We start from the raw sequence: 24,912 nt of genomic DNA, 5'->3' as shown, positions 1-24,912 counted from the left end.
CTACTCAGGAATATATCCTGAGCATCCTACAGCTTGTATAGAAATCATACATCCTTTGTCCCAGAGTTTTGCTACACATTTGTTTCTTAATTAACATGCTTTATCATTGTTTCAACTATCTGGTTTTCTAGAACTTCCCTCTTGAATGGATGCTAAATAATGCCATTGGTCATTTATTTTGCATTGGAAATATATTCCAGGTAGATATTTATAAGTGTGTATATGTAGAGTCAAATACAGTCGGCAAAAACAATCTTGTTTAATACAATACAAACTTTTGGAAGGTTGGCTCTGTAGATGTAAAATGTGTTCAGCAAGTAGGGAAACATCTTGTAATGACTTTACGGAGGTGAAGTAACAGCAATGTATGAGGACTGCTTTTACAGAGTCGATCCGAAATATATCCAACTTGGATGATTAGCTCTACCCAAGAAATTCTGGGAGCAATTAACGTGTTAATTTGATCAGATGTCCAAATATTTTATTCAATTCAGAGTCCCCATTTCTTAAACCAGTGGTTATCAAGGTGTAAAAGGGGAGCATAAGATTTACCTGGGAGCTTGTTAGAAAGGCAGATACCTGGGCTGTCCACATGTCCAGCAGCTTCAGAGCTCCTGGTGGTGAGGTCGGGCATTCTTGGGCAACAAGACCTATATATGTGGGGTCGTGTCTTGCACTAATTGGTGTAGCACTTTTGTTTAACACCAACATATTCTTTTTTATTTTTTAACTGTCCACACCAGTTTCAATTACAAAGATGCCAACCTGGTTTGTCTTTGAGTCGTTCACTTGATTATGCGTTTGCAAGAGGCTCACCGTTTCTAATGAGTCAGGAATATTCGGAATTACTTTCTGCCTCTATGGGGTACTTAGTAAGCTGGTATGATTGGATTTCTGCCTCTTTCTCTATTAGATGTTTAAATAAAAGTGTTGATAATGAGGCTCTTGTACATAAGACCACTCTGGAGCCATGGGAATAAGCAATGATTTCACATGATAGGACTTCCCCTGTTAAAGTTACTTATATGTCAACTCTATCACCTGGCATTGCTCTTGAGTCTCAGGAACCTTCAGGGAATAGGTCAAGTAGGCCCAGAGAAGGGACGATGGGAATTGTAGTCATCTGAGAACATAGGGGTCTTCAAAGTGGAGAAGTAGCTTCATTGCTGCTCCTGTATCAGAAGTAGGCATGGATAACTTGGGTTCTTCACCCTGCAGAGGTGCTCATGAAAGTAGCAGCTCCATATTAAATTGGCATGGGCAGTGTGGAGGTCTGCTTTAGTAATGGCGGCATGGAAGCTGATATTCCAACTCTTTCACTGGTGGGCTAAGAAATATTCGGGGAAGAGTGCGTTCCCTTTATGGACTCTCTTGGAATGTGCTCTTAATGTCTGATAGTTGTTCCTCTTCTTGTGAGTTCAGATATTAAATGTTACAAAGTTTCTAAGAAGCTTGAGGTCTCAATGGTTTGACCCAATATATACTTCCCATGAAGGCATCCATTTCGGGGTGGTATGAAAGTCAAGAAATGGAAAGTATCAGGATTTGTGACCCTAGACGAATAATTGATTCTTATGACCGCCACCACTTAGTTTCTTATATCTTCTCACTGTTTTTATTTTAAACACCCATGACTTCTCTTCACTTGACCACTTCAAAAAATGTCCTTGCAAATCACGACAGAGCTTTTGATGAGTCCTGAAAGCTGTTGAAAATGCCTGTATATTTTTTGAGGGTTCTTAAGCCTATGCCATCTTTGTCCTTGAAATGGTTGGACTTGCACGTTGGATTTCAGGTATATTTTATATTGTGCCTCACTTTATTTGCCCTTTAAGCAGGTCTCAGGGGCGTATAAGAGAAGAGTGACCAGTGACTTTTGAAGATGGTACATCGTTCTATGGTAGATCATCATGTCGTAAGCATTCTGAGACTTTCTTTTCTATTATGTTTTTTGTTTTTTCTTTAGCATTCTGAGATTTTTAACAAGGGGTTAGAGAGGATACAGGGATAAGCTATTTCTTTTTATGTAAAGGACATAAATTTTTCTACTTAATCCCACTAAAATGAATCTTATGGAAAAAATGTTTGTTAATAAATTAGCTGCTAGAATATCCCCATCTAGTATATATCTCTAAGTTTTGGACTTAAAAATTCCTGATGTTAGGGTTTTGCACATATACTTCTTTACAGAAATCGCCCCTGTCTTGGTAGATAAAATACTGATTATCCACAGATTCCATTACTGTGGTCACTTTGTTTTTACAGCAAATTAACCACATTTTTATAGGTTCACTTGGGTGTATATAATGTGGGAAATATACAGATTCTCAAACACCTCCCCTGGAGAATATGCTTTATTGAGGAATGTAATGTTTAATGAAAATTCCAGATGAGCCTTATGTTCAGAATATTTTGGAAAAACGATCTGATGAATAGCAGCATAAATTACCCTGTTCCCTTATCATAAATCCTTTATAAAAATAATTACAAATGAAGCTGAGCTTCACAGAACTATTCCAGAGCTTATGCTGTTTGCCTATTTATCAGATCTTGCTGCCAACTTTCAAGAATCGTAATATATGGCCTTCGTCCAGGACTCAGGATCTGACCTTGAGACCCAGAAAATCACATGGCTTGGTAGGGATTTGGGAATTTGACATGGCCGACATTTGAACCATAATTATCTAGACGGAAAAATGCCCAAATTCAGAATCAATCCTAATAGTCAATCATTAAGATAAGAGCACTGGGTCAAGTGATTATTTTTACTTCCTTAACATCTCCTCCATGTACAATTAGAAAAAATGTGTTTTTGTTTACTTTTTAGTAAAGAGAGCTTCAGGTGCAATGAAACCTGTGCTTAAAGAATTTATCACAATTAGTATTATGACCACACTCATTTTGTCTCCTTACTTTTGTCACTTCAGAGACCTTAAATGAATTTTCCTTCCACCGACTGTGACTCGTGTATTATTTCCTCATCATATCTTCTCATTAAAAACAAAGTACATAGAGTCTATGAAGAATTTTAATTGAAGCCTGCTCAGTAACTCATTTGTTAAATTTCTCAGAGTAGGCTGTTTCTGGCCATGTTTTTGATATCCAATTTTACCTAATCAAATCGGTTTCAATCAACACTGAATTTTCATACAGTTAAGCTAATATCTGGAATCTACAACGGGACACTGAAGCGTTCCAACTATTAAGTTGTTTATTCCCGCATTAACATTCTCATGCTCTTGTTTCTCCTGATACTCAGCAGATTCTCTCACTTGTCTAGCCCTTCTCCCTTTTCTTCATGGTACTGTCAAATATTTGGCTATTCAGGCTGTTTAAGCAGGTTGATTAGGCAGAATTTCATTAGGTACAACTTTAGGTCATATCGCACATTTGCTCTCTCACCTTGGAATAACAAAGTACAATTTTGCTTAAATGCAATTAGAAATATGCAAGTAAAAGTATGTGCTTTTTCTTCTTTCTTTTTTTTTTTTTTTTCCTGTTTCAGGTAGCCACTTTTCATTCTTTTGGTATTGAGGAAACACTTTTGAAATAAGCAGGTATAGCTTATTATCTGAATAGATCTACCTTTATATCTAAGTTGTTTTAGAGTCTTGACCACGATTGAATTAGATCACTCCATAATTATGCAAGGATACAGACTCCAGAGATGCAGTGATGGCTAATTCAATGTCTACCCACCTCGGTGAAACTTCCATCCTTGAGGAGGCATGTGTTGGGCACAAAAGGTGTCCATGCAACTTCTTTGATTCCCTCCACGGATTTCTTTCCAAAGGGCACATCAGCCTAGCAGTATACCCTTAGTTGGCTGAGGGCCTCAAGCTTCCAAAAGTCAAAGCTGAAGCCTGGGGCTTGGTCAGTACACGCACATCCCTCATGAATCTTCCTCTTGGAAAACTTGAAAAATGACTGCCCCTGCCTTCCAGTAAGCCATGAAGGAGCCAGGTATGACATGACAGGTAAGACTTGAACAGCAGGAAGCAAGAGAGAGTACAGAACCTTGACTGACACATTCCCCCTACTTTCTCCTATGAAAGTTCTGCCTTTCTGTGCAAGGCAGAAAATGTTGCTCAACCCCAAAGATGTCCATAGCCTAATCCACAGAAACTGAATATGTTCCTTTACATGGCATAAGGGATTCTGCAGGTATGACTGAGTTAAGGATTTTAAGATGGGGAGACTATTCTAGATGATTCAGGTGTGAGTGATGTAGCTGCAAGAGTCTAAGGGAAGAGGAGAGTCAGAAGGAGATGTGAAGATGGAAGCAGAGGTTGGAAGCAACTGCTGACTGGAAGTGGCCATGAGTCAAGAAATTGGAGCAGCTACTAGAAGATAGGACAGGCAAAGAGATTGACTGGTAGATCCTCCAGAAAGCACCCAGCATTGCCAAGCCTTTTTTTTTTTTTTTTTTTTTGAGCCAGATAAGATCCACTTTGTATTTTTGGACCTTCAGAGCTGTGAATCGTTTAATCAAAGCCACTGCATTTTAGACAAACTGTTATAGCAGCAATAGAAACTAATAGTTTTCTTTTCCGTTTTGCAAAGCCAATATATCTTGATGCTCTCCAGGAAGCAGTGACCAAAAAGGGCAATGTGCTGCTTTTCATTGCATGGCTTCATGACTTCCCATACTTGGTTTATTCTTTATTCCACACCTCACCAGCCTGGGTTTGCACTTAAGTGTCAACACTATTCCTTGCCTCAGACCGTGCTTTCTAGGGGCCATGGTAAAACAAGGAAGGAGGAAATTAATATATATACCTAGGGTTTCAACAAAATACAATAGTAATGCATGATAAGGGAAGTGTAGAGGGCTAAGCACAGAAGGAGAGTGCTGTTTTAGCTAAAGTGATTGGGAAGTCCACTAGACATGTCTAGGCAAAGACTCTTCAAATAAAGGACAATGTCATGTGAGTCAAGACAGAATTCCATATGGCAGGGTGAAAAGTTGCATCAGTCAGTGACAGGAGAGGAGCATGCCTTGTATCCTCAAGGAAGAGGTGTAAAAGAAGACGATGGAGAAGATTAGTGAATAGAGTGCCATGTTCTCATAGAGGCTGAGGCTGAATTCAGTCTAGATCATATCCAGAAGATCCAGATTAGATGAGAGGCTGCCACAGGAGTTTACATGCATGAATAACAGGTTTGAATTTATAGTTCTAAGGAATACTCAAGATTTTTGAAAGTAATGGGCCAGATGGACATGCAATTTGGCAATGGACAGACCCATTTAGAGGCCATTGCAATTGTGCAGTTGAGAGATGATGGACAGATGGAGGTGGCAAAACTTCAACTTGAACTGTAAGTGCAAGACTTACAGGATTTGCTTGTAGCTTTTAGTTTGGGTGCAGAGAAGCAAAGGTCAGGAACACTTCGTGATGTGGGGCACGTGCATGAAATGGTGATATGTGAGTTCAAACTTGGGTGCTCATTGCTGCTTTACTTTAGACTGATTACAACGACAGTGGAAATGGAGGCATTAGTGTGCTCTTTACCTCTGACCACAGTTAGTCTGAGCTTTGTGCATTCTTTCTACTCACATTTCTTCCATTACTTTCCTAAGACCTCCACTCTTATTTTCCATTTCTCCTTGGTAATGTGAATCGCCTCTGAGGCTCTCTGTATCTGGAGTTCATACAACATCCCACTCTCCTTCCATTTCGGATTCAGGGCTCTAGTTAGATGAAATAGTCTGTGTCTAGGATTTAGGAGGTTGTTATAGTTGCTGTTATATATTAATTATTATATAATACTTTATGCTATCAGCTATTTCAGGATGGAAACATAACAACATACTTTGTCTTCTATCAAATTAACAAAATAAAAGGAGTCAAACAGGTAGACTTTCATTTACCAGGGATTAGAATTTAGAGAATAAGATGGGTGGAAATTCCTGTCATTGGCGTCTTATGATATGTGAATTCAGTGTTTTTATGTACTCTTATATCCATGAATAACTTAAATGATTATGGTAGAGCTTGATTTTAGAGTAGGAATCGGATTGTTGGAACACATCACAACATAAACAGGGGTCACATAAAGTAAAGTCTGACGTGAACTTTCTTAGAATCACGGAAATGGTATTAGATCAAGGACTAATTTCCAGGGTTATTTTCTATTCCCATAGTATGCTTTTTCTGTTCTTTGCACATGATAAACCCCATCATAAACATTGTCAAAATTTCTCTACCCTCCCAAATTGTCTTATCAATATATACTCAGAACTAGTAATTTTCTACAACCATCAAGAATTTTTCATATATCCAAAAGTGAAATATATCACTTCTAAGTAACACCTTTTCATATAATACTATAATCTCTATGGTGAACATGACATAATAAGTCTTGTAAACCTATTAAACCAATATGGAAAATAGTAAAATTTTCACAATTTCTTATAATTGAGTATTGAATAGATATGTGAACATAATGGCCCATGAAATATTTTGGTTTCCTCCCTAAACTTTCCAACGCTATTTATCTTTTTAAACATAATTTCAGTAGTTCCCTTAGAGCCTCACTAATTCAATGGTATACTTTAAAAGGGATTAAAATAAATAAGGTATTCTGCCAGAATTAGAACATTTTAGGCTTACACAGTACAGTGTTGAAGAACTGATATTTTAGACTCTATCCCTTTGGATGGCAACTTGTTAAAAATTGGATGTTACCTATAACCATGATAGAATTCAGTTTTAAATTCTGAAATTGTTATTGTAATAAGATCAAATTCTTCATAAATTGAAAATCGAGGTTGAGGTTTATAATGATTAGACAATTTAAAATGAGGTGTATTCAGGTCATTGCAAAACACACTTGCTTCTTGGAAAGAAACTATTCCTTATGCTAATATTTGCATGTTTCTAAGTTATTAAATTCTGTGCTCTGCATTGTAATAATCACGAAGTTATGAGTTTATGGAAGCAATTAAAACTGAGGAGATTCTTATTCCCAAAAAGAACCATCCATTACCTACCTATGGAGTTTCCTCAATACGCAACCTCTTATTCACAATGCACGTTATTTATACACACCTTGTGTGACACAACTCTGGATTGCTGTTGCCTTAACTAATTCTGAAATGGCAAGGAGTGTGTATCGTTCTGCTGTGCTGACATGGTGCAAATGAAAAACCAAGAAGACTTGCAGAACTTATTTATGGTCATATGGAAAGACAAATTTACAAGTTGTGGTTTGAATGAGAATATGGCAATCTATAGTTTCATCATGTCTGAATATGCATCATGGTTTACAGATTCATAGACGCAAACATTTCCGTGTGCATCATGGCATTTGGTTCTCACGTTCACGCATGCATATGTGTACACAGACATACTCCATACTATTAGAAAAGGAACCTGTTAGAAAAGACAGAATTCAAGGGAAATGCAAATATGTAGATTTCATTCATTCAGAAATATCTCTTTACAAGGAACATTTCATTTTTATTTTTATTATTTTCATTTTATCTCAAACACTTTGAGATAACTTTCAGTTCTCAAAATGCACCCAGTTTTAAGAGTACAAGTGAATAATCCTTAATTTACTCACAGAGTTGTTCAGCCATCACCCCAATCTAATATTAAAACATTGCTATCATCTCAGAAGAAAACCTTGTGCAAAATAGCAGTTACTTGCCATCTTTCCAACCGCCCCACCCCTAGGAAGCCACTTACGTACTTTCTGTCTAGATTTGCTAATGCTAGACACTTGATTCTAGAAAATAAATCATACCATGTTTTTTAATGTGAATTTTTATTGTCAAATAACATCCCATTGTATGGATAGGCCACCATCTGTTCGTTCACCAGTTAATAGGCATTTGGGTTGTTTTTTACCTTTTGAATATTATGAATAATGCTAATAGGAATATTTAAGTGTAAGTTGTTTATGTGGACACAACTTCACTTCTGTTGGGTAGAAACTTTGGAGTAGAATTGCTGGGTCTTATGGTAACTACATGTTTCCTTTTGAGAAACAGACTTTTTCTCAAAGGGGTTTTATCGCTTTATATTCACACCAGCAAGGTAGGAGGGTATCACTTTCTTCACGTCTCCACTATCACTTGTTACTGTCTTTTTTTTTGTAGGTGCCTAGGAGATGTGAAATGGGATCTCATTTTTGGCTTGATGTAAATCTCCCTAATGAATAATGAAGTTGAGAATGTCCTTATTGACCATTCCTTGAAAAAATGCCTATTTAAGCCAATTTAAAAGCACAAATATTTAATTTGTCACCTTGAGCTTTTCATCCTTTATATCATATATATATATATATATATATATATATACACCCTATATCAGATGTATGATTTGCCTATATTTTTTTCCACAGTCTGTGGATTTTCTTTTCATTTTCACTTTGCTATTTGAAGAACAGATACTCAACTTTGAAATTCAACTGGTCAACTTTATCATTTGGCTCTTGTGTGTTTGGCATCATGTGATTCCTTAACCTAAAATCAGAAACTAGCCTGTGCTTTCTTCTGCTAGTTTTATAGTATTCAATACTAGACTTAGGTCTATTACTATCCATTGTGAGTTAATGTTTCTGTGTAGTATAGAAAGAAGTCCAAAATCATCCTTTTCTATCTAATTATCCAGTTGTCCCAGTACCATTGGCTATGAAAACCATTCATCCTCCATTAACTTGTCTTTTCACCTTTCTCAAAAGCTGATAGGTACAAAAATCTCTACGTTTTATTTTGGACCTCAATTTCAATCCATTGCTCTACATAGCAAAACTATCACCTATCACACTGTTTTGATGACTGTAGAATATAATTTAAAGTCAGTAGGTATAAGCTGTCCATTCTTTCTTTCTTTACTTATTTTTACTCCCCCAAGATTTTTTGGGCTATCCTGAGTCCTTCAAATTTCCATTTGAAGTCTTAGGTCAGGTTAATTTCCACAAAAGGAGCCATTTGGAATTCTGGAAGGGATTGCGTTGAATCTGAGGATCAATAAGGAACTATTGCCACTTGACCACTTACAAATTTAGCCTTTCCACTAGTGAAAATGGCAGGTTTTTCACTTAGTCTAGGTAATTACTCTCTTTTAACTATTTTTTGTGGTTTTCAGTGTATGGATATTTTACCTATCATGTCATTTATTCTTAAGCATTTTATTCCTTTTGAAGTTATTTTGGATGGAGCTGTTCTCTTCATATCACCAAGGGTACACGAAAAGTTTGGTGGTTAGAATGCCCACCTTTCATGCAGGAGACCCAGGTTGATTCCTGGATATGCACCTCCCCACAAAAAAAGAGAAATATACATTATCACCTAATACATAGCTGAAAAACTTGGGTTGAGTTTCTTATGTTTGTCAGCTAGCTCTGATTTTTCTTAGGAATTAACAATTTTACATACTTATCTGATTCCTTTGAATAAAAAGCCATATCAGTGGTAAAGCTATTGCATAATTATTAAGTTCTGATGGCCAGATAGGGTTGTCAAATGCTCTCTGATTCACACCCAGTATAATTTAATAAGGAGCTTCTCCTGATTTTTAAAATGTTCACTTTATTTAAGCAGCTAGACTTAATTTCTGTACAGATTTAAGGCACACTTAAGATTTAATGAAACAAAACATCCGAACAGCTTTGGAAATTGGTCCCTTCTCCCTTCTTGCATTCCTGTTAAAAGGAGATACCCTAGAGTTCACAGGGGTATATTCCCAATAACTAGAATATAAACGACATAAGTCATCCTGATGGAACCGTTTCCAAAAACATTCCCATGAAACATTTTATCCAGGTATATTTAGGGCAGTTGCACTAATCTTAGCTGTTTTAAGATTGCCAGAGCAGTAGTTAGACATCACAGAATGAAGGAGTCCATAAAATGGTTTTCTTCATGAATAACCTACCTCAATAGATCAGAAAAACATAAAAGAGCTGTGTGTCTTATATGGCACTTCACATAGTTTCATTGTTCTATTAAAAAGTAATAATTTGAGATTAAATTGGCTATTAACAGATATAAATCTGGGCTTTTTTATTACCAGAGACTATGATGATTTATATACATATTTTATCATCTTGTTTTAGGAACTTTGCAATGCCTCACAATTAAGCCCACCACTGTAGAACCAATCTTTTCTGTATTAGAGAGAGAGAGAGAGAGAGAAATGACCACATAAACACATGCATAAATGTTACATGGGTTTGTTGCAAGTATGACTTGTTTCACGGAACTTTTAGTAATGATTTACTGTTTGTAGCTTACTTGAGATAGTGATCATGGCATATAGCTACTAAGAATCTACAAAATATAGAGACGTACTTCTTGTATCAAAATGCCTTGCATTATATAACAGCTCTCTGAGGGGTTGCTGGTGGTGGCATAAAATTCCATAATTAAGTTAGGAATCAGAATAAACAGGGATGAACTCGACAAGGACAGCAAAAATGTTTTTTTTTTGGTGTTAAGTTAAACACATAGCCTTGGTGAGTTGGGGGCGGGGGCAGTTAAATTAATATTAGATGTATGAGGAGGCATTGAAACCTAAAGTCCATTATGGTATACAATCATTTGATGAAATGATGCCAAAACCTCATACTTCAAAGGTTCCTATTTTTGTGAGGTCCATGAGACAAAGCTATGCTGGAGATTTGCCTGTGGGCTCATAAATTTGAAAGTATAGTGCTGCAGTTGGGTGTCCCCATTTAACCAATTTGAAGCTTTGCCCAGGTCAGCTAAATGGTCATCTTCTTTAAAATTACCAACGGGCAGTAGAGGCAGGTTCCAGCTCTGTGGTGCCATTTGACTGTAACACCAAACCCAGAAGTCAAATGACTTTGCTCTAGTTTGTAAAGAGTTCTTAGACTTTAGAGGACAATCCCACACATGGTGCATGACAAGGAAAAACAGCCACTTATATTTACATTTTGCTTTGGTTTATCATACAGCTATCCAGCATCCATCCATCCTTAAAACAGAAGGCAGCCAACCACTTAGGGTACACATTGGGAATACTTACAGTTTGTCTTATTTTGGGAAGCCGGTGTAACCAGGTAAAACATCCAATTTCTGGGTGTGTCTGGCTACTGGCAAAGCATGTACTTCTATCACATAATCCTCCAGAGCTCATCCTACCGGGTTCTTTATGCAATTACCTAGCAGTCCAGACCCCTCCCCACACAGGAAACCCAGTTCTGACTTTTATTTTTCTCCATCATAGGTTAGCTCTATTAGTTCTCAAAATTCACTCAAACGGAAACAATTTTTGTATATTCTTGTGCAAAGGCCTCTTTATGTCAGAATATGAGTGTGTTTTAAGAGATGCAACGTCACTGTGTGAATTTATAGCCCATTTCTTTTTATAAGGAGTCCACTGTATAAATACAGCACAAGTTTTTTATTTCATCGATAAACATCCGAAGAGTTTTCACTGTTGGACGATTAAAACTAAAACCACGATTGACATTCCTATAAAATGGAGATTTTTGTTTCTACTTTCTTGGGTATCTCCTTAGAAATGCAATTGGTTGGTCATATGCGAAATGGATTTTTAGTTTTATAAGAAACAACAAATTTCCGTCCTTTAACTTGGAAGGTCATGATTGGAATTTTATGTACCATTCTTTTGGGCCAAGGTCTTTAAAGCTCAGCATTGAATACTCTCCTGAAGTTTTTATTTATCGTAATTGCCTTTGTCTTTTACTAGAAAACTCATTGTGACAACCTGCTGTCTCCTTACAGACTGGATATATTTTAATTAACTTTGTTTACAGTCTTTCATCCTGTTTTATTATACATACATAATAGTGTGTAAAATCCACTCAATACTTAGTATCAGCAGACATAGCAAGTTCTTTTTGTTATTGGAAAATAAGCTTTCAACTGAATACAAATGGGCTCACTTGCATTTTTTTTTGTCCTATCATTTATGGAATTATGTTAAGTCTTGACAACATTGTAATGTACCCTTTTTTTTTAAATATGAAGAATAACACATACAAAAACAAATTTTAAAGCACACCACAACAATTATTTACAGAACAGATTTCAGAGTTTGGTACGGGTTATAGTTCCACAATTTTAGATTTTTCCTTCTGGCTTCTCTAAGATATAGAGACTAAAAGAAACATCAATATAATGATTCAGCAGTCTTACTCATTTGTTAAATCTTATCTTCTCTTTTATACCTCAGGCCTTCTTTGATCATTTTAAAATTATTTCCATTGATATATGTTATATATTCACATATCACGTAATCATCCAAATATACCTGCTCTTAAAAAGCATTTGTCCGAGGGAGCCATTCAGTTTATAAACACGCAGGTGATATGCAGAGGGAAACAGAAACAGGGAGCGAGGGAAGGGGAGAAAGAGGTTTCCTTGAGTGGTTGACAGCTTACGGAGTTTAGAAAGTTTCTCTCATCCATAACTATATTCCCAATTATTTGCTCAGTGCCTGGCTGGGTAAGTTTCTGAATCTGTGCTGGTTTGGAGGAAGCACAGCTTTGATCCCATGTGATTTTTGACCTATCAAATGAGAGCACAAGTGTGGCTGCCCTGTGGTGAAGAGCTGTGTCACGAGTCAACGCCCAGTCTAAACCCCATCCCCATGGGTCTCCAGTGTTTGGTTGCAGAGAAGCAACGGCTGTTTGCCCCTCTCTCCTCAGATCTGAGGATTTGAGCCTGGGTCACTTCTCCTTGCATCCTTAATGCAAGAATTATTGGGTATTTATGTAGACCAGGTCCATGCTGAGTGAGAATCCAATCAAGGACCACGTTGTGGAGTCTACAAGTGTGCCTCCTGGCTGAGTAACTCAGATGGGCTGGCCCTGCCTGGGGAGGCTAGTGCTAGTGCCTGAGTGCTACCAGATAAAGGCAGTGGGTTCACTGCCCGATGTGCTCAAATGACCAGTTCCTGAGACTCAGGGGTTTCAAAGAGAGAAAGAATTTATTGTTAGGCGTGAACCAGGAGAGCAGATGACCTATCAGACCAAACATTTTCTCCTGGAATTGTAGTAATTCTGATGGCTTTATAGCATTAAAAGATGGGCAGGGTTTAGGATAATGAGCGCAGTGGTCTCAGATGATATAATTAGAAGTGATCTAATTATTGGACGTGTGCAGATGGATTACATACCTAGTCACAGAATATATGAGGGAAAATGGCAGCCTTCATATGATGATGGGTGTGGTTTTGAGTATTATAATGAGGTCTAGGTGACTTGTAGGTTAAAAGCCAAGCTACTGCGCAAGCCAGGCAGACGCACTTTGGTTAGATCCAGTCTCGGTCATGAAGATAACTTTGTTTTTGGGGTAGGTTAGGTCTGAGCTGACTCAGAACCTTCATTAATAAACATCAGGGGCTGCTTTAGTGATCACAAGATTCAAAAGTTGGACAACTGGATAAAAAGGTATAAATGAAGATTAGTCACAAGGTTTCTACAGTCACAAGAGCACAAGATAAAGGCTGTGCAATCATTATCAGAAATCAAGGTGGCTGGATTACACTTCAGGGATTCCAGGCGTTTCCCTCTGTCTACTCCAAGATACCAGAAAGTAAAAAGGCATAGCTATATAATGATTCAGTAATCAAAACCACCCCTTAAATGGGTCCCCGAGCCTTCTGCTGTGGTGATACTGTATGTACAGTGTGTGCTGCCTGCCCCTTATCCAGTCAACCTTGGTGCTGCAACAAACACTATGTTATGAGGAGCCCAAGTTTGTGTCGTTGCTACTCAGAGGGGTCCCTCCCTATAGCAAGGGGCTTCTGTGATTCTATATACTTTATATGTGGGCTGATAAAGTCAAACGTGTATAAACTAAGGGCATTTAGGTCTTATCAATGTGGGCCACAAAATATTAAGGTCTAAAACCAGTTGCTTCTTTTTAAAACACAATGGAAATGACACCCCACAGTTGTTCTTAGCTGTAGGGACAAAAACTCAGTAATAGAATGACTAAGTCTCTTCCACTGAACTTGCTTTTACATCATGCTAAAAATAATGTGACCTTATAAAAATCCCAATTGGGAAACGTTCTCATGATAAATAGTCCACCGGTGCTTTCGTGTGTGATAGAATATAGTTTAATCATGATGTAAATGTTCATGTCAATAGCACAGACTTAAAATATATCCCGTTTTTAACTTGTATTTAATCAAATTAGGTAGACTGCATTGTATTCATTGATTATTCAACAAATAGTTACTGCATTTTGTCAATCTCTTTGGATTGAGGAGGCTGAGAGCTGTGAAATCAATCAGAAAACATTTTTTTTTGTCTTCCCTAATACACAAGGAGATGTATATATTTAACAACTAAATAAATGATCAAGATAAGAAATTTGAGGGTAGAAGTAATGTTAGAGAGCAATTTAGGCTCTAATAGAATTAAGAGTAGGAACCTAAAGTAAAAAACGTACGGGAGTAGTGTTTGAGGAAGAAGAAGCTACTGGTATACCCCTTACTATTTAGAAGGCTAGCTTCTTCAGATAGCCAGAGTTAGCCAACGGGCTTGGAGAAGGTCACAGAGAAATAGGCTTCTGCCCCAGAAGGGGGTCTGCAACAGCCTGGGGGAGAGAGAGACAACTTGATAAGGGTCCCCAGTTTCCTCCCAGCTTCACTGGCATAAGTGGCTACTTACAGGTGGAATCCATTAACCCAGTGACTTGAAAAGAAACCCATTCTACAGCTCCAAAGTAAACCATTAGTGAACTGGGAAGGAAAATCCTGCAGTAGCTTATAGCACAGTACCTCAGTTCTTTGGGTAGAGAAGGAAGAATAAAACAAGAATTGGTTTTGTTAGTGATCGCATCATTAACGCCTACAGGAACCTGTAAATGGTCTTGGTCAACTTACATTCTTATCTTCTACTAATCATTAGATGTTCCAGGTTTTATTTATCAATAACCTCACGATTCAGTGATACAGGATTTGAGGGGTAGGGAGAGCTTCTTAAGATTTCTTCACCTATTGAAATATCCATATTAAAGTGCAGTGGTTAAAAATGAGAACCCAAGTACCAAATCAGTTTGAAACCCATTAAGGACTATTTCCCTTGTGTTAAAGTATGTACTGTTGAGGCTGTGTTTCAGAAAGCTGATAGCCAAAACAGTAAGTTTATTACTGTTGCCTGTTTGGGTTGCTGTACTTTACTTAATTGTTTGGTTAAATCTCCATTACTCCAATGCCAATGTTGATGGCTCGCTTATTACAGCTTCATATTCTGAAATATAACCTTATATTTCTGAACTTGGCTCTTGAAGAGTAAGCATTATTTTATTTGCTAACATACCAAGACAGGGTTTCTATATTGCCTTGATATACTTTAAGAATAAAGTGCTAAAACCAACCAATTTGCTAATTAATTTGAAAGCTGGGCTTCTCCATCCCCAACCCAATTTCTCCACACTGTCAGACTCTTTAGAGAACCCTTCCCCTTGAGTGTCTAGCCAGCTGAGTGTGTGATCATTTATTGCTTTTGCCACTGCCATTTACTCACCCACTGGGACCTTCCCTTCAGGCTTAACTCAACATGACCCTACCGTCTCTTCTCTCTAATCCAAGGACAACCTCTACCTGGGGAGGAGGCATCACCATAGCTTAGTGAGTTACCTTACACCTGGTGCCTCAATATCTAATTTATGGACAACTCTTCAGTACAAAGAACCCAATTTTAAAAATTACAACTATCCTTAGCAATGCATTCAACTCTAGAGAAGACGTGATTTCCCAATTGTCCATATATTCTCATATAGATTCTTTATTTTAAAGTTTTGCTACTTCAAGTATTTCTTTAAGGATTCTAATATAAGCAATACATTTCACCTTATTTTACTCCTTCTTGTAAACAGTGTGTCCAAGAGGCAACGCCTTAGTCTTAAGTATTTGCTCTGACATGTTTTCTTAAATACCTTTAGTATTTTCTATTCTAAGAATCATCTATTTTAGACATTATTGAAAACTAATTTCCACATGTGTCTTAGCACTACTCAATTAAATATATTCTTTTATCTGTCTCGTGAATTTGGGAAAAACAGATCAGGATTCAAATCTCCAGATGTTTAGACATGGATAAAAGCCTTCGCTAAGGGAAGCTAAATTTTTTAACACTACGGATATGTGTATCCTAACAGCCTCTTTTAAATTCTTCTATGTTGCCTGATACATTTATTATATTCAAATGATCCCCCTCTACACATGAATCATATAATTTGCCCCATAATTTAGAATTTCGGTATTTACCATATCACACCTATGTTCTAAGTGCTAAATAGAGGATCAAAACTTAAATGCCAACTGGATTGCAAGTGTTGATTGAAAATTAACATGCTCTTATATAATTTACACTATTTAGCAAGAGTCTTCGTGTCTTATTTCTTAGTTAACAGAAAAAAAAATCAGATTATTTCCTAACTTAAGGAATGGACTAGATAGCGTGATATCATAAAATAACATATTTAGAGTATCTCGTGTAAAGGATGCCTTGGGGTAAAGGAGACACAAAGGAATACGTTTGAAATGTCAGATGACAAGAGGATAAATACAATCTTATGCATTGGCTCAGGAATCTCAGACCCATGCATTTTTGTGTAGATATGTATATGTGCACATAGCTATGTGACTCATGCATCATTAATAATTTGCTTTTTGTTTGAGTGAAAACCTAAATCCTCAGCAGTTTTGGGGTGGGTTGCATAGTCCTTAGGTACACCTCAAAAGTGCAGAGAGTTGTACACAGGAATCACATCCTTGGTCTACTTTATGCTCAATCCAGTGGAATTGTAGGGGGTGCCTCAAGTTTTCAGTTATCACTGTGTGTGCCCTGTCAGTCATCTCCCTCTGTCTGCTTTCCAAGCCCATGGGCTGATCTCCTCATTTCTGGCCCATTTCACATAGCACTTCAAACTCTTCCCTTAATCCAGGTATTCAGCAAATACTTATTGAGCCCTCACACTGTTCCATGCAAGGAACAGAAAGGCAAGTAATTTACTGATGTGGCTTATAAACCATGACCTTAAGTTCTAAGCTAGGTTATTTGTAGGCTTTCCTTCTAAGGACTTACACATGTTTCAGAATTCCTTGGTATGTCCATTATGAGATGTATGTTTTTTTTTTTTTTAGCTAACTTGGAAGTAGATGTTAAAATCAGAAAGTGATGCAAAACAATGCACATTCTTTATCATCTAGAGGGTATCTTTTTCCTACACTAAAAATGATAGGTGTCTAGGACAGGCAATGGTGGCTCGGTGGCAGAGTTTTCACCTGCCAGAGATCTGGGTTCGATTCCCAGTGCCTGCCCATATAAAAAAAAAAAGAAAAAAAGGAAAACAATGTCTATTAAGTCAAGAATTGGACACTCTGCTTTCTCCCTCAAGAACAATGCAAGATGAAAGAAAGGGATAGAAATATATAAACCTAAGTAAAGAAACTTTTAGAGTGGAAAATATCAGACTTTAAAGCTAAAAAGCATTTGAAAGAGGAAAGTGAATTTGCGAAAAAAAATGTTGAAACCTCGTATAGGGGATTGAGAATGGAACATTTTTTCCAGTTAATTCTTCAGAATCCCCGAAAAGCTGAAATTAAACACATAAAGCTTTTCTCAGAATGGGAGTATACAGGACTGACTGCAGAAAGATTACTCAAACATTTGATGAGAGAAGCACAGAGAAACATGGAAATGAGCTCCTCACCAGTTGGTCATAGAAGCGTTTTCACCCACCGTGACAGGAGACGATCAAACCAAGTATGGTGGGAGGGCCTCTGGCCACTGCTGATGTGCCCTGCTGAAAATGGGTGATGAAGTGCAAGTTTAAAGATTGGCCACTGGACATTAAATCTTTAATGTTAGGAGCCAACTCTATTCCAAAATGCGCTCCATGTACATGTGCACACAGAATTGGGAAGAAGATTCCTGAGAACATCTACAGGTTCTGAAAACGTGGAGATCATGCTATGAAATTGAGCATGAGTTGTACAATTGTTTCTCCAAGAAGCTATGGAATCTAATTCTCAGCCATGGGGAAACAGGCAATGGAACCAGCACAGATTCTTAGTTGAGAGAGAGGTGACCAGATGAGAAAACAGTAAAAGGGCATACCTGATAGATCCATCTGCTAAAAGAAGAAATTTCCTATAGGAAATGAAGCAATAGGATGATTCAGAAACTACATGAGAAGCAGGAGCTTATCTTGGAAACGTGAGGGATGAAACGAAGGAAGACACGCAAACAGCCTTAGAAGGAAAAGAGAAGAAGCAGTCATAGAAACTGACATATGGAGGGGCCTAATAGAAGAAGAAAAAACAGGAAAAGTATAAGAATGAAAAGAATCAGGAAAAAGGGAAGGTTTCCTTAAAATAATATAAAATGTGCCCCAGGATGGAGGGAAATGCCTTTCCACATGGTTTATACTGAGAACTTGACACACGACCATCTTCCTATCCTTTTCTCTTTCACCCTGGGTTCCATCATACATAGGCAATGAGGGAATATCATTCTACAGATTTAGAGGGATAATGGAATTAGGAATCTGCTTTGCACCTCTCAACATAGAACTTCAAACACAATGTCTAACTTTCTCACTTATTTCCAAATGACCGTTTCTGTTTGCGCATGCTTTAGCTGCCTCACCATTGCCCCCCAGCGCCTACCCCCTTTTCTGCTTTCCTTAGCAACCCTTTCTTGGTTTCATAAAACACTTGCTTTCAATCTCTGCTCTAAGAAAATTATTTAAAAATCTACTAAATAAGTATAGATATATTTTTTATCGGGGAAAACTTGGTTTACATACTTAAATTACCTCAACCATAGTGCTACCAACATTTAGGTTTTGTAGACCTTAAAGGAATTTGTGGACCTGAGGTTTAGGGTCCTCTAAAAGTTTAGTCATAGCATCTCCAGGTAAACGGAATGGGGCAGTTATAGTTTCCACACCTATAATACTGAGACATGAACTAAGAGGTGAACTTCCTAAAACTCCATGGAATTTTAATAACAATTCAGTGACTTCTACATGTTCGGCCTCTATAAGAGAAATTCTGAATGATGATACTTAAGAAAAAAGATATTTTTTTCTTAAAGATCTTTTAAGAAAATGTTAGAGGTCATTTTTCAGTCTCTCTTTAAATTTGTGAATTAAACAGTTAGTAGTGATGAGACTTTAATTAGAGATAGGAATGAAGCTTATCTGGATAGGACTAAGCTAAACTAGAATGCAGGGTAAAGGATATGTTCCATATCTTAAAATTTCAGTTTCAGTGTGAGACCAAAGGGAAAGATGTTTACTTGGTGCAAAATGTGTATTTTGGGTAGTGCATTTCCTAACTTAACTCATATGGTCAGTTTATTTGAATACCACAATCATACAGAATCTTGAATGGAGCATGAGATCTTGTTGGTTTGTCCAGTATGATGCCCCAATATGTTCCAGAATAATTTGGGTAGTGAATAAAGAAGTATTTGCAAGGACCCTTGAGAGACTGGGGAGAAATGAGGAAATATTCAATTTCCCCAATTTGGGGAATTTCTGATGTTCTTGCAGGTAGTGTGGACAACCAAATCAATAGACCAAGCTCTTGATCTTGGGATTGCCCCTATGAAACTTATTACTGCAAAGGATAGGCTAAGCCTACGTAAATTATGCCTAAGAGTCACCCCACAGTGAACCTCTTTTGTTGCTCAGATGTGGCCCCTTTCTCTCAGCTGACACCGCAAGTGAACTCACTGCCCTCCCCCCCCCCCATATGGGACATGACTCCCAGCGGTATAAATCTCCCTGGCAATGTGGGACAGAAATCCCAGGATGAGCTGAGACCCAGCATAAAGATTGAGAAAGGCTTCTTGACCAAAAGGGGCAAGAAATGAGACAAAATGAAGTTTCAATGGATGAGAGATTTCAAACAGAATCAGGAGTTTATCCTAGAGGTTATTTTTATGCATTATATAGATATCCCTTTTTAGTTTATGAGGTATTGGAGTGGCTGGAGGAAAGTGCCTGAAGTGGTTGAGTTGTGTTCCAATAGCCTTGATTCTTAAAGACAACTGTATAAATATATAGGTTTTACAATGTGACTGTGTGATTGTAAAAAACCTTGTGTCTGATACTCCTTCTATCCAGGGTATGGGCAGAGGAACAAAAAGTAAAAATAAAAAATAATGGGTGGTGGTTTATGGGTTAAAAAAAAAAAACAAGTAGATTGAAATACTAGTGGTCAATGAGAAGGAGGGGTGAGGGGTATGGGATGTATCGTGTTTTTCTTTACTCTAGAGTCATGCAAACGGTCTAAAAATGATCATGGTGATAAACTCATAACTATGTGATCATATTGTGAGCCATTGATTATATACTATGGTGGGCTGTATATATGAAGATTTCCTAATAAAAATACATTTTTAAGTAAATAAACGTACAGTATTTATTTTTGCATCTGGTTCCTTTACTCAAAATTGTTTTTGTGAGTGACATCCATGTTGTGTTATTATTTTATTTATTTGTTTCTTTACATGGGCAGGCACCGGGAATTGAACCTGGGTCTCTGGCATGGCAGGTGAGAATTCTGCCACTGATCCACTGTGGCCCAACGCTCTATAATGTTTTTGAGTCATTATCTCTAAGTTGTGGAATTAATTAGAGTCCTCAGTTCATGGTAGATTGTTCTAAATGATCCATATAAAATCCACTCTTTTCCTTGCTGTTCTTTACTCCTTTTTATTCGCCTTCTCCACTACCCGCTTCCTTCCCTTTATTAAAGGAAACCATTCCAGTGTGTTTTATATGGATCTTTTTGTTATAGGTCTACTTGTAAAATGTTTTGTATGTTTTGTATTATGCATTTGATTTTAAGTGGTTCTGTGCTTAATGGTGCATCAGTTCATTTGCTTGCTGCTACCTTCACACCTCTATTTTAAAGATCTATCCATATGACTATGAGTGCGTCTAATTCACTTCCTTTAAAATCTGCCTAGAACTCCAGGGTGTGTATTTAAGACATTTTTCCTACTCTCTCTCTCCCTCTGGTAGATGCCAAGATTTCCTGTTTGCTGTCACAACCAATCAAATAATATTCTCATAAAAGCCTCCTTATTGTCCTATATGTCAGTTGCATGCGTGTGTGTGTGTGTGTGTGTGTGTGTGTGTGTGTGTGTGTATTTCCAGAGGTAGAATTGTTGGATCACATGGTATTTGCATATTTAATTATATTAAGTATCACATAATTTTCTCTGGAGTTTCTATACTGTCTACATTTTTACCGGCGGTACAGAAGTCTTCCTCTAACCCTATTTTCTTACCTACAGTTGGCCTTATCCAACTTTCTAATGTGTAACATAATATATCAGTATTTTTTAAATTTGTCATAATTATTATGAGCCCCATTATCTCTTCAAATGCTTCTTTTTAATGTTTTATCTCACATAAGTTCCTTCTTCATGTCCTTTGCACATTTTTCTCTAGGGATTGCTTCCTTTTATTAATGATTTGGTTTTAGATGATGCAGCTATTCTCTCTCATTCTGTTATTTGTTTATAAGCATTGTCCATGATAACAAATTATTTTATTACATAAAAAATAATAATAATGATAATGGAACATGAAGAAAAATTCATGGACAGCTTTAGAAATGGCATAGGTTTCAAGAAGCTATGATGTATTTATCCACATTGTCATTTCCTGAGGTTACTAAGCACAGATGAGCTTAGTCTTTATTTCTGGAATCAAAAACCTAGCTGTTCCCCCCCAAATTGGTGGAACTATGGGTATTATCTTCCATGACATATTTCAAAAAGCAATACATCTCAAACAGTGTTGAGGTTTTAATTTGTCAACTGTGTAATTCATTTCAAACATCCCTGATGAAATCCCCATTTATAACCCATTATCTGGAGCATAGAAAGTAGTTCTCACTAAACCACACTTTATCCCTAAGACCTGGATTGATCTTGTTTGAATAGAGCTATACTGAGTGAAAGAGGTAGTATGAAATGTTCTCTATTCTTGAAATTTGCGAGGGGTTTGTTGCAGAATAGCTAACAATGGAAAGTCTAGAAAGTTGTATGATTAATACATGCTAGCTTTGTGAGCCATTCAGACAGGACTTGTTCAACACAATGGATGTTAGAAAAGGCAATGACGCATTTGAGGGTTTTGGATTTGAGTGTGACTTTTACATTTGTTAGGAAGGGTTTATCTTCAGATATTATTTCTAGTAGTGAATGGTGAAATGGGTATGATGTGGATAAAAATCTGAGGAAAGGCAGATGGGATGGAGAAGAAAAAAATGATTGCTAACTCCATGAAAGCAAACTAAGATTGCTCTTTCGCCTTGCCTAATTAATGTGGGCAGATCAGGGAAAACTAAGAGAATGCAATATTGTACAGTTGTAGAAGTGGTGTGGTTATCCCACACTGTTCTACAGGAATACCTGCTTTATATTGATGGTTGGTGTCAGTTCACCTCCATGGAAATATGGCCAGGTTCTAGTACCCATTATTTTATTACCAAAGTTTGGCAAGCATTGATGTACAGGGTTGGTGCCTGTGAAATGGGTTTATTTGAACATTTTGACTGGAGGGTGCATTCTGAGAACAGAGAACCAAAATGTACCCTAGCTTTGTCCAAGCATTGCCCAATGCCACTTTAGGGGATTCCACTCAAGCTCCTCTTGCCCGACACTTTATTTATTTAGAATTCTTAAATCAGCACAAGTAATTATCAACCCCAAATCAAGAGATGGCAGGCGTGTGTGTGTGTGTGTGTGTGTGTGTGTGTGTGTGTATGTGCATGTCTGCATGTCTTTCTACCAATTATGTAGAGAACTTGTGTGGAGAAATCTCCTGTACAGAGAAATCTTGGGTTTCCATGTCCTGTAGGCTGATCTTAAGGCAAAACCATGACCACAGCCAAAGAGAAGGTCAGAGTTTCTTGTATTTATTTAACACATGCAACTTGGACTCTATGAGTGTTAAACTATTCTTCAATGTTTAGTTAAAGAGAGGATTTTCAGTGTGAAGGGAAGTTGCTATTAATTAAAAAATATTAGGAGCTTTAGATAATGAAATAAAATATGTAAATAAACTCCATATGCTTCATAGACCAGGAAATCTTCCAATTGGGAGAATAACCTGACTTTTTGATGTCATGCCCAAGTCAGTATGTGGTGTCATGTCAAAATTCTTAAATTTAGGAGCAGGGAAAAACAATTCAAAAGGAATGTCTAAGGATAAGCAAAATTAAGCTTCCCTTGCTCTGCAGAATTACAACTGGAATATAAAAAATGTCGAACTTTTTGCGCCATTTTCTTTCGATAATTTGAAAGTGCTATTTTAAAAAGAAGTGATCAAGTCCCATGTGGTGTTTCTTTAGTATAATTCCTCTGTTCTGTCCATGTCATAGCAAAATTATATCTTCCCAAATTTACTGGAAAAAAGTCTATCCTTTCATTAGCTAAACATGTGGAAATAATAATGTAAATGAAAAACAGCCCATTGTCCTATTTGCATTTTTACCCTTGCACAGATATTTAGCGAGTTGATTGGCTCATCTAATTGAGCAGGCTCCTATTTATTGCATGTGCTGTGGTACTAAGTTTTAGGGATACTATTTTTAATAATGCATGACCCTGTTTTCACTTTGTTGTAAGTGGTGAACCAAGGGTAGGATACAACTTGGCAGGGTGATCATCTGTCGTTATTAGGGACTACAATTTAGGGGTGCTTCTTGGAATCAGAGTTTAGGCATACTTTGAAATTCCTGTGCACTCATTAATGGAACCTTCGTTTTTGTAGGAAGATGGGAATGCTCATTTGAATTTTGCCTCAGGTAACTATGGATGGCTAGGGAGTTTTAAGACTCGTTTGTAGAAAGAAATGCCCCCTTTTGAATACATGTATTGGGGAGATGTAGAAATGCTGACATATGAAGTCAAATGTAAAAATAGTTCGAATAAAGGGCAGGCTGTGATGGCTCGGCAGGCAGACTTCTTGCCTGCCATGCCGGAGAAACAGGTTCGATTCCCGGCGCAGCCCATGCAAAAAAAAAAAAAAAAAAAAAAGTTGGAATGAAAGTTTATCATAAAACTCTATGTAAGAATGGATATAAACTTAAATATACAAAGTAGAAATCTTCCTTTATCTGTGTAACACCTTGCATATTTAATCCCTTATCAATACCCTAATCCGTTTTAGGGATGTTCCATGGATTTTGGTTAAACCTGAATGTTCTTTGTGTCATAAAAGGGGTGTATGATGATACATTTGTATCATCAAGAGCCATGACATTGATTTCCCAGAATATTCATTGCCAAGTGTGTATTAGGTTACCGCTCAGTTTCAGAGAAAACTGCAACCTGATACTTAAAAATCGGAAAGTCTTGTAAAAAAAAAAAATCTGTGCGTAAGTATTGAAATAATAAACAAATAGATCAATGGAACAGAATTTAGAACCTGGAAATAGACCCACTCAAATATAGTTGACTGATATTTGATGATTCAGATCAGAAGGCATGATCTTCTCAACACATGGTAGTAGAGCAACTGGATATCCTTGTGAAACAAAATGAATCTAGACATACCCCTCACTCCTTTTACAAAAACTGACTCAAGATGAATCACAGACCTAAATGTAAAATGAATCTAAATAATTTCTAGGAGATAGGAGAAAATCTAGGAGAGCTTGGGTTGGCGATCATTTTTCAGATGCACTCTATGAAAGAATATGATTAAATTAAAAACTCGCCTGCAAGAGGCATTTTTTTTTCCCCAGAGGATGAAAAAGGAAGTTACAGATGTGGGGCAAATATTTGCAAAACACATAGTTGACAAAGGATTTTATCCAAAGTATGTCACAGACTTTGAAAACTTAAGTGAAGAAATGATCAATCACAAAATAGGAAAAAGAGCTAAACAGACATCACAGAAAAAAAACATACGGATGGCAA

At 37.2% G+C, this 24,912-nt stretch overlaps 2 long non-coding RNA genes across 2 annotated transcripts in view; one reads left to right on the top strand and one right to left on the bottom strand.

Moving 5' to 3' along the window:
• LOC143670173 (uncharacterized) overlaps nt 1–24,912 on the top strand; it is a 172,627-nt gene that overhangs the window by 93,171 nt on the left and 54,544 nt on the right. The window lies entirely within an intron of this gene.
• The window catches only part of LOC143670172 (uncharacterized), a 34,125-nt gene continuing 14,785 nt past the window's right edge, over nt 5,573–24,912 (bottom strand). Inside the window, exon 3 of the long non-coding RNA XR_013169290.1 lies at nt 5,573–5,692. This is a non-coding gene — a long non-coding RNA (uncharacterized LOC143670172). The remainder of the gene's footprint in view (nt 5,693–24,912) is intronic.

Source organism: Tamandua tetradactyla, chromosome X (assembly GCF_023851605.1).
Source record: "Tamandua tetradactyla isolate mTamTet1 chromosome X, mTamTet1.pri, whole genome shotgun sequence".
In the NCBI taxonomy this organism is placed as follows: Eukaryota; Metazoa; Chordata; class Mammalia; order Pilosa; family Myrmecophagidae; genus Tamandua; species Tamandua tetradactyla.
This window is presented reverse-complemented; position numbering and strand designations above follow the sequence as displayed.